Raw genomic sequence first — 10,370 nt, forward strand, 5'->3', positions numbered from 1 at the left:
CTACGGACAGACAGTCCACACCCCGAGAGAACGCTACGATGCATTATTCAACGGATGGGGCGGGAGGGTCTTCTTTCACGCGTCATCTCCGATGACTGTACCGAGAGCTCGTAGACGCAAGATGTTTGTCTTGATTCCACACTGCCCTGCTTGAAATTCAGTCCCCGGTTACCGCTACCGCTCTGGGCCTGTTTGTGCTGGTTTTATTTCCCTTAGCTTCCTTCTGTTTTCTTCTTCCATCCCTTTTTTTGATATCCGATTTTAAGATTCCAGTGAGCCACACGGGGCCAACAAGCAGCAGTACAGTCTTATATGTAGCCAATTAACAAAATTGTTGTTAATTGTCTCGATCAATTACACACACACACACACAAGACGGAAGGCGGCAGCGGAATGGCATGGTGGTGGCCTGTACGGTTTCACTGCTTTGTACACTACTCACCAAAACAAATAGATGTTTCGATTTCCATTTTTAGTGAGGGGAAGGCAGACAATCCGCCCATATCACGGCTCAAATCAATAGAACAGCGGCTTGCAGATCGATTAGGCTTGCTTTAATAGGATGGCAACAACGCCATCACGTCTTCATGGATGGACTGTTGGGGACGGGTGGGTAGAGGACGAATCTCTATCAATAATGTTGCGTCGAAGTTTTAGTTCTAATTTGAAGACACTTTTTGATTACAAATTAGCTACAATCTAGGGGTGACTTATTGGACAGCCGGTGCCGGTGAGCAGTCTAATGAAGTTGAAGGTTTTTTGTTGGGATTATTGGGAATTTCTAGGACATGAGATCAGAAAATTTAATTTTAATAGGCATAAATAAAGCTCTAACATCATCAAAACACTCGAGAAAGTGTGCCCAAAAGCTAAGCTTAAATTAACAGAAACGTCTAACTGTCTGCTTACTCCAGCGAATCTTCAGAATTCTATTGGAGTTGGATGGATCAGTTACGGGTATGGAGTAGCTAAGATTGGAAAGGAGAAGAGATTCCAAAAAAGAATCCTTCAATGAAGCTTCAAAAGGCTTCTTATAACCACAAGATAAGGCAGAGGATTGATCAAACCTCAAATAATTAGTCAGGGATTAATGTCATGATGTGGTGAGAAAATGATGAGAAGTTAATTTTAACATTTAAAGTATCCATTTTGATACTTCAAATGTTGATAACTCCATTCCATAACATTGGAATAATAGCGATGCTCAAACGCATCATAAAGGTGACATGGTTTAAGGTAAAAGGTGATTTACTTACTAATATTCAGTTCCTAAAATGGCAGACATAAATAAGATACAAAGTAAAACATTATCTTTAGTATGAAAATTTAAAGACGATAAACTCTGGATAAGAGATGATTTAATCTAATCCATCAAGATCTCTTTTTTGTATCTTTTACTCTATTTTAATTATTCACTGCCAAACGAGCAAATTGACTTTTTATCCCAGATTTCCATATAATAATAGCAGGCTCACGTCACCCGCTTGTGGCACGCGGTTCTCGCATCGCCCACACGTCAAAGGAAGTCCATATCCTGCAATATCTTTCTTGCGGACGTCCTCGATAGATTAAAATCACCCCCTGCACCACATTTGCTAGTGAAAATATTGATCCACAAAACCGTGCACAGTAATAACACATGACGACGTCCGACGCGCTGACCTCTCTGTGTTGTACTATCCTACACTTCAGACACCGTCCGCAGATAGGGATGGGGAGCATTGTTGTTTATCGCGAGTTTACTTACTGTCAAAACAACGCGCACCGCCCTCGAACTGCGTTCATAGTTCTGTGCCGTCAGGCCATTTGGTCGCTCCGAATTCGAACCAGAACCGATGAAAGTAAATAGCGGACGTTAAATAGAGAGTATGCAAAAACAAAAAAGGAAAGTATTACGTACATCGAGATACGATCCTATCAGATGGCTGGCATGTATACGTATACATTCAACTAACAACCATTATAGAGGGTGACATCATCACGAAGGCGAGGTGCCGTGTGTGGTGTGCGGTAGTGTCGTGTCCATTTCATTGGCACCGTTCCCATAGTTGTTTGAAGTGAAAAATGTACGCCCTCCCTTCCACCGCTAGACCAGCGCGCTTCGAGAATGAAAACAGACCACAGGAGCTGTTCCAATTAAACTAAGCGAAACGACCTTGTCCTCTGCGTTTGTGTGTGTGGTCCAGGTCCTCTATGTTCCCACTGGGAGGAAATTGCATGCACCATAATAATTTCATTACGCTCGTCCTGCACCCTGTTCCAGTTCCAGTGGGCACGTGCTGAGGTCCCCTCAGGTCCCCCCTTGTTCGATGGATACCGATGCACCCGGTGGAAAATTCAACCCAAGACGACGACGACACACTGTCTGGGTGCTAAGAGAGTTCGCGTGCCCCGGTCCGTTACGCGAGGTCAATGTTGCGAAGTGATTCATCGTGCCGTTTCAACCACCACATCATCCTGCTGGAATGGAATAGAATGGAATGGTGAAGAAAAATGTTGGAATGACGTGATGTTTCGCACCAACGGTGAGACAAATGGAAAAGGAGCGTACGAGAGGAAGAACCGGTACGCAGAAGAAAGGTCATCCATTTCGCTGAGGCTGATGCCATATCTCTGCGCCTTGATTCCAACCAGCGTTAGCTCAGTGCGGGCATGAGTCATAATTATGAGTGCTTTTTGGGCTTTTTGAGGGAGCTTCAGTTTGAGCGAAATGGGAAAAAGTGAAGATTATAAATGGCTTTTATTGCCTCGTCTTGGACGTGGGCAGATTACCAACTACCCTGGGGCACTGTTGGAGAAGTGATTTCAAGACATTAAAATAGGAAAAACCCCGTTTCTCCAAACGGTAGGTCGTTAAAGGCATTAATCTTAGAAGAAATGTTCCAAAAATACATCTTTCTCTAATTTTAAAGAATTACTGGAGAAAAGTTGTACACCAAAATAACTTAATGATAGTGTTAACTTCCATAAGAATGATTTAATTGCCGCCCATTCAAGCTCCAACTCTCAACACCAATCTTCTCCAAAAATGTGACTGATTAAAATGCAATAAACCACTTGAAATGAATGCGAATAAGCACGCGCAGGGCTTTCACTGGAGCAAACAACGCCAGCAATCACAACAATTGCTCTCTCTCTCTCTATCACCACGGGCAACGGTTATTAGAGATGGCAATCAATTTCAATCATCATCTTGAGTTTCGCACCATCCTCCAACGCGCGCTCACTTGTTTCCGCCAATACACTTAAACCCAATTATCGGCTCAATTAATTATCAATCCAAAACCCCGGCAGCGTTCATGGTGCTCAATCCTGGTGGAATAAACGGGCGAAAGGGAAGAGCGAAAGAAAGAAAGAAAAAAACAACCACAGTTGAAACATTAAATAACACCCCTCGCGCTTGAAGATGCGAAGGCAAAATGCGCGGAACGGAACGAGGTGTACGATAATTTACTCGCGCAAAGCGCACACGACGGATCTTGCCGGTGTCTCAACAACTCTTCAACTCTTCAAATGAATGAACGGGCGCGAGCGAGCTGCTATCGATTGACTCATTAACGGCCGCTTAAGCTGTCGGAAATGATCCCGCGCGAGCTGGTGTCGAGTCGGGGAAGGTCGAGAACACCGGCCTGCCAAGATCACACGTGATCCTTTCTTCGCGCGGACCTTTCCGATCGATCGTGCGATCGTGTGGGATTTGCTGGGATGATAGATCATCAGTCTTTTCCGCAGTACGCGTGCTGCTCGATCTGTCCCGCTGTGCGGTGACACGGATATTTATAAATGTGCAACCCTTCTGCACCTTCAATTTCTAATGATAGTTTCGAACGATCTTTCGTGTGCTAGAAGGGAAAGAGAAAAAAAAACAATATGCAAAGAAGATGCATTTTATGTGCCATTGAAGTTCGTCGTCATGAAGTCACGCTTTGGACATTGTGATGTTCCAAAGAATCTACTGTTTAGAACATGCATCGAGAATGCTCGAACTTTTGCAGCACATGTTTTCATGTGATCACGACCTTAAACGATGAGCACTGGACACTAACGGCGGGCCTCAGAAATCGTGCCCAATCGACACCTTCCCGCTGTGTGAACTCTGGGATTTGAAGAGCTTAGCGCTTGCACAGGCAAACCTACACGATCACCGCACGATGTACAGGCGATCAATGATAAGCCGCTACCTGTATATCACGTTGCGTATTATGTTTAGGGCAATAGCTTCATCATGACATCGAGACAAAGATTACCCACTGCATATTCCATCGATCACACAACCCAGTCACGAGTGCGACTCTTCCCCAAGTTCCAGCACGCTGTCACAGAAATCTCAGACATTCCTCATTGCGCACCCGTAATGACTGTTACCGTTGTCGATCGATTGTTGGAAAGTTAAAGCGTCTTTCACCTGAGGGACAGCCTCCGCTTCGAGACAGACATCAATAATTCATACGCATTATCTTCACGACGACCTTCTGCGGACGGGCGATCGATTCGCGATGAATCTTCAAAAGCAAACGACCGCCAACGAATCGTTGCGATCGAGCATTCCGCCGGTTGCGTCTCCTGCAGGAGCAGCATCTCCGCGAGGACATCACAACACATATCGCTGCCATCTGCCCGAGAATGTAGTCCCCGGCGATCGGTTGTGCTGGACTGGACAGGAGCCTTATTTGGTGTGCCGAGTGAATGGCGCCATTAAATCATACAATTCCCGCCGCATCATCAGTCTGTCAGTCCGGGCGGGCCTGAAGTTGACATTTCGCGGACGCCACCACCAAAGAGGGCCCGGGAAACGGGTTTATCAACGCACTCTGGAACACTCTGGAACGCGGTTCTTTTCCAATGATTTGCGGACATTGTGAAGAAAGAAAGTGGCTACGGCTATAATCATACCAGATTTTAGCAGCAATGGTCCTATTGCGTGGTTAGCTCTTTTTCCACCAAAAACACACACGTCTGTCCTGCACTGTCAAGCGTGGAAATTCAATCACGATCCTCACGTGTGCGTGCCCGCAAATTCTGGAACGCGTCGTCGTCTCAGATTCTCAGAAACAACCGTCGCTCGCCACAATTAACGGCACTTCCGTTCGTTCCGAACGAACCGCGTTACCGGTTCGATTGACATTAAATCGATACAACCATGATTACTTGGCGGTGGTCAAGCACAAACCATGTAGTGCTTTGGGCTATTTGTTCGTGTCCGTTGTCTACGGCAGCGAGAAAACAGCAAAAACACACGCCAGAAAAGGAAATACTCGTACCCAAAAAAAAAAAACAACAACAGATGACCCCTCCCGGTTACACGAACCAACAACGACAGGGAAGAGCGTAAAAGTAAATACCAGACACCAGCACCTACCAAACGGGGAGCTCGCATAAAACCCACCGACAATAACTTCATTTGCATTTCGAACGCAACGAGGAACTCCGGGCCCCCGAAAAAAAAAGCCGTTCCGCTGGTTGCGTTTAATTTATTGTATGATAATTCGCTGTCTCAAAAATTCAAACCCAACCCATCAACGAAAAAATAAAAAACCGCGTGCGACTGACCTCAATCGAAAGGCATGGGTCGCTCACTGGGTTTTTGGTCACTGATTGTCCTTAACCTTAACATGCGAAGATTACGTACAAGTGGACAACCGTTGGCGGAGGCACATTGGAGAAAGCAAATAACTTCCTACCAAAAAAAAAAACAAGAAATGATCCCCTATTGCTTGGGAACTGATCGTCGAGGTACAACCACCCGGCAGCATTGCACTTCGACATTTTCGGGTCGTAGATTAAGAGAGAGAGAGAAAGACAGCGAGAGAGCAAGGTTATGGGAAGGAGTACTTCAGAGTTGTCCCGAGCTGCTGCCTCATGTCGAAAGGGTACGTTTGTTCGGGTGACGAATCGAAGGGTTTAAGGGATCTCCAAAAAAGGGATGCAACAGGAACAGGTTCACAGTTTATTGTTTCAACCAAACATGGCAAATTTGGTACCGGTGTGTGGTTACACATGTGTGTGTGTATTTTGTTCCAAAAAAGGAAATCAGAAATGGGCCATTGTGATCGGGGTTCGGGATGAAACGTGACAACTGACAAGAGTGAGTGATATAAACATTCTTATCAACAAAGACCTAAAGTAAGAACTTGTAGGGTTTCGCCAACTATTTCAACGATGTTATGCACATCTCCAACAATCCAATTCTAGCTTTGTTGAATGAAATTTGAGATTACACGTTTGCGATTGGTTCTTTGATGGCGAGACAAGTCCAGATGCATAATTGGAATAAGTTCAGTATCAGTTCTAGGACCCGGCATGGGTTCAAGGTCCGTTAAAAGACCGATTTCGGTTTGGGATCAGTCTCAGGGGCGGTGTAGGACCAATTCCAATAACTATGTGGGTTCGATGAGATCAGTTCCTGAACCCACATGAGATCAGTTTGTGAAAGTTCTAGGATCGATATGAATTTGGGATCAGTTCAAGGTGCCTATATAGACTACAGGTGGGTCCTTAGCACTGATTTTGGTCGCCATGATGGATAGAGATTTCTATGGAGACTGGCAGATAGGAAGTAAGGGTTTCTAAGGACTTTGTATGTGTTGCGACGATCGCTTTTGCAAAGGGGTTTATTTAATATAATAATCACGAAAACCAAGCTTTTTGTAGCGAGACTTGTTTATTTGTGTTAAGCTTAAAAAACGTCTTGGCTTCTCCTTTGCGAATGGACTCGTTAAGTGTTTTTAGCGCGCTTAAATCGGTTTGACCTCTCTGACCTTAACCGCGATTTTGTCCCTTTTTTCGGAGAGCTGGTTGGTTTCTTCTAACTGATTTCCCTCTCTTTTCCACGATCTATTCCCTTTTCCACGATCTATTCTATACGCCATCTAGTGGGCATTGATGGCACCTATCATTATTCGAAATCATAGATCAATATTCGAACTCATTCGAACATCAACAATCCGCTGTCAGTTTAAAGCCGTCCCAACAACAATATCCGTTCCAACAGTATGAGTTGCTAAGTAATTTTGAACTCCCTAGCTTTCAAATGAAAATTGGTTAGAGTACAATGGACGGACCGACCTGTACTAATTTATGGACCTTAGATCAGTTCTAATATTAAATTGATTGAATTTCACAGTCATCTGGGAATTGAATCCTTGGAAGTCATATACAACCATGTCCATTATAGGCTAATGGCAGGCTTATACTAGCTAATTTATCGATTCTTCTTGAATCGAATCAACAAATAGAAAAGAGCTTATGGATATCTATCTAATTTATAGGTACTTTCAAGGAGAGGGACTTCACTGTCGCTGTACTGCAAGTTATCAGTTTGAAACGTTTATTTACAACGTTGTGCAACCCAGTAACCCTGTACTGCAAAGGAAGTAGAACGGCTAACGTGTAAGACGGCTTGTGAAGTGATGACTTCAAACCGAGCGCAATTACAATCCCGCCCCAGTCCTAGTCCCATGTGCGCTCTCTATCGTACTACTCACGATTAAGTGTGGGCGCATGATATGTCACCCCGGCAAAGGCAAACTGTCGATCTCGACCAATTGACCTCCGCCGGTGGCGACAAACGGTACGCGCGCGCGCCTGTAAGACCTGCCCAATGTCCCACAGCAAATAGTTGGGAGTTTTTTTTTTTGACAGCCACAGTGTGACAGCGAATGTGTACCATTAAGTCATCGCTGATAGTAAACAGTGTCACACCAATGGTGTGCGGCGGGACACACTCTTACGTTCCTTAGACTCGCCCCTCCCTGCCCTGCTGATGTCATTCTGGCCGCGCCGTTGGTCGATGTCCTTCGCTTTCGAAGATTCGAGCGGTCCGTGGGTTCGGTGGTGGTTGGTCGTAAAATGGTGACCTTGATGATGATGCTGAGGGGTCGATTTTGGGAGATGAAGCAACGGCGATCGTAAATAAACCGTACCAGCAACATGAACACATCGACGGAAACACACACACAGATACGCACAAAAAAGGTGAACAACGGGCGGCAAATAAAACTCTTCTTCAAAGACAAACAGTACATATTCCGCTTCCTAGAACTACCCAACCCCACGTACAGCCCGCCCATTTATGCTCTTCTATTGTTTTCAACCTCCAACAGCGCGTTGAATTACGCCCCGTTGGACACCGTCCCGTGTAAACATTGGATCGCTGATGATTGGGGGTGATGATTTCATGCCAAAAGCGTGTAATAAAACGATCACCCCCGAAAGGGTGGCAGAAGGACGTGTGGACACTGTACATATGCATTACGACATCTTGGGCCCACCACCATCATCATCATCATCATCATCATCATCTCGCAAACAGCATGCACGTTTTATTTTTAAAAACGAATAAATAATCATTCAGCCTTACGGAACAAACCGGAGACCAATCGGACTCGGCGGTTGTTGATAGGGAAGATCGCGCTTTGATGACGTGAGAAGAAGACGGCAGCTGCAAATCTTGGGCCAATCTTCGGCAAAGCTTCCGCGCACCATCACAAACAGTCCCAGTAAAATCAACAATAATTTTATGACCACCTTACTATGTGCGGGAGTTTATGTGTGAGCATTTAATTGCTTTCATCTTTGGCCTGCTTTGCGCAGAACCGATCAAAACCGTGCCATTTGTTTTTGGAGTAAATAAACGAAGCCTACTGAGAGTCTGCGGCTGCTGCATTCCAGCAGCACAATCTCGCGTCATGTCTGCGTCAGTTCGAGTGATTGTTGTAAATTATGAAATTAAGGAAATGTTATTGTTTTATAAGGATATTACCTTCCCACTTGTAGAAACTGGCGTTCCAGGCAGTTAGGACACACAGCACACAGTATCCTACAGTAAGCGGCGCAACAGTGTTGATAGCACCACCGCCAACACTTTCGGTGACTTCGGAGCCGTGTTTCGGATGGTTTTATTTTTAGAGTTTCCACGCGGGCGAGTCGCGAAAAACGCGTGCTTCACACTCCAACCCGACGTCGACTCCACAACACGACTCACGAGCAAAGGCAATTATGACCGAATTTCTTGTTTGTTTGTCGCCCGCACGCCGGGAAAAGCACGCTGCTGTTTGCACGCACGATTTGCAAGGGATCGAAGGAGGAAACACTTAAAACACAGTAGTCGAGGATTTGGGGGGGTTTTCCACTTCACTTTCGCACTAACACACACACACACACGCACACTGTTGCTGTTGCTGATGCTGCTGCTGCTGAAAAAAGAGGAAAATTCGGCGACACACACACCCGCCCCGACGGACTTGGTTTAAATTTAGCTTTCCTTTCAATGCAACCGGTTGTCGTTGACCACGGGGATTGTCCGTGGATTGGAAAGGGAATGGTGGGGACAGAAAGTAATATGCGTTTTGATGTTGGGTTTTACTCAAAATCCTTTTCCCCCCCATTCAAAGGCGCAAGTGTGAATCACAGTTTTTCTTTAAATGGCATCACTGAATACGAAAAACATGGCCTACTCACTAACATCGACCACCGACAATATGGTTACGCTTGAGAAATACGAATCAGCGGTGGTGGCGAGTTGTTTTCGGCAAGGAAAACAACACACACACACAAAAATACATGAAAATTCACACTAAACAAACAATGCACACGGCAGGGGAAAGGGGAGAGATTTTCGGCTACGACAAAAATAACATCAACATAAACACCGAGTCACTATAAAACAACACCCGCCTACGCACACGCACATAATCGGCTGTGGATGCTGGCTGTTTCTTTTCCACCCCGAAATGCGAGATTATTTCCGATTTTCACAGCTCCTGTTGGGAGTTTCTCCTCTCTCGTGTTTTTTTCGTTCAAACACACCAAACATATGTGGTTTGTCGCTTATGGCTCCCGGTGGGGAAATTTCAGTGTCACGCGCGCACCAGAATTCGTTCCACGGCTGACGCACCAAAGATGCGTGCACGAGTTTGTTTTTGTTCGTTCGATGTTAAAAGGAAAGAAACAATAAAAGACGTCTCAAACTAAAGTGAGCTTTGAACCGGTTGGCCTGGTTTCCCACCTTGGCGATGCAACTGCCAGCGAGGTTAGAGCGCAACTGTTTGAACGACGCGTGTGCTCGCGTACGCGGTGTGCCGTTCCGCGCGCGCTATTTCCGAAATGAACCACATGCGCTGAGTGCCTGAGTGGGGTTCATTTTTACAGCGTCTATCGTTGCCCAGCGGGCAGCAGTGAGTGTAGCGTTTGTTATGGCTTAATAGTAGGCGGCGGTGAGAGTTCGAATGCGCAAGGCTGAACAGTTCGTCAAAACGCACTCGAACGTTCATTTTGTTTGTTGTAGTATCGTTTTACAAGTTGCGTTCTCGTTCCGTCGGCAGATGCGAGTCGGCGAAACAAACATCGGTATCGTGTATCTCGAGCGAATA

The 10,370-nt window shown here is 45.6% G+C and overlaps 1 protein-coding gene across 2 annotated transcripts in view; it reads right to left on the reverse strand.

Moving 5' to 3' along the window:
• Nucleotides 1-10,101, reverse strand: part of LOC121599135 — a 30,659-nt gene extending 20,558 nt beyond the window's left edge. The window contains exons 1-2 of one of the 2 annotated variants that reach the window (XM_041926684.1): nt 10,007-10,101; nt 8,762-9,191 (exon numbers count right to left, since the gene is read on the reverse strand). The gene's annotated coding sequence lies outside the window, so the exon portion shown is untranslated. Of the gene's footprint in view, nt 1-8,761; nt 9,195-10,006 lie in introns of both variants that reach the window. The other variant, XM_041926683.1, reaches the window with a different exon arrangement.
• Between the last annotated feature and the right edge of the window lie 269 nt (nt 10,102-10,370).

This window comes from Anopheles merus, chromosome 3L (assembly GCF_017562075.2).
Source record: "Anopheles merus strain MAF chromosome 3L, AmerM5.1, whole genome shotgun sequence".
Classification (NCBI taxonomy): Eukaryota; Metazoa; Arthropoda; class Insecta; order Diptera; family Culicidae; genus Anopheles; species Anopheles merus.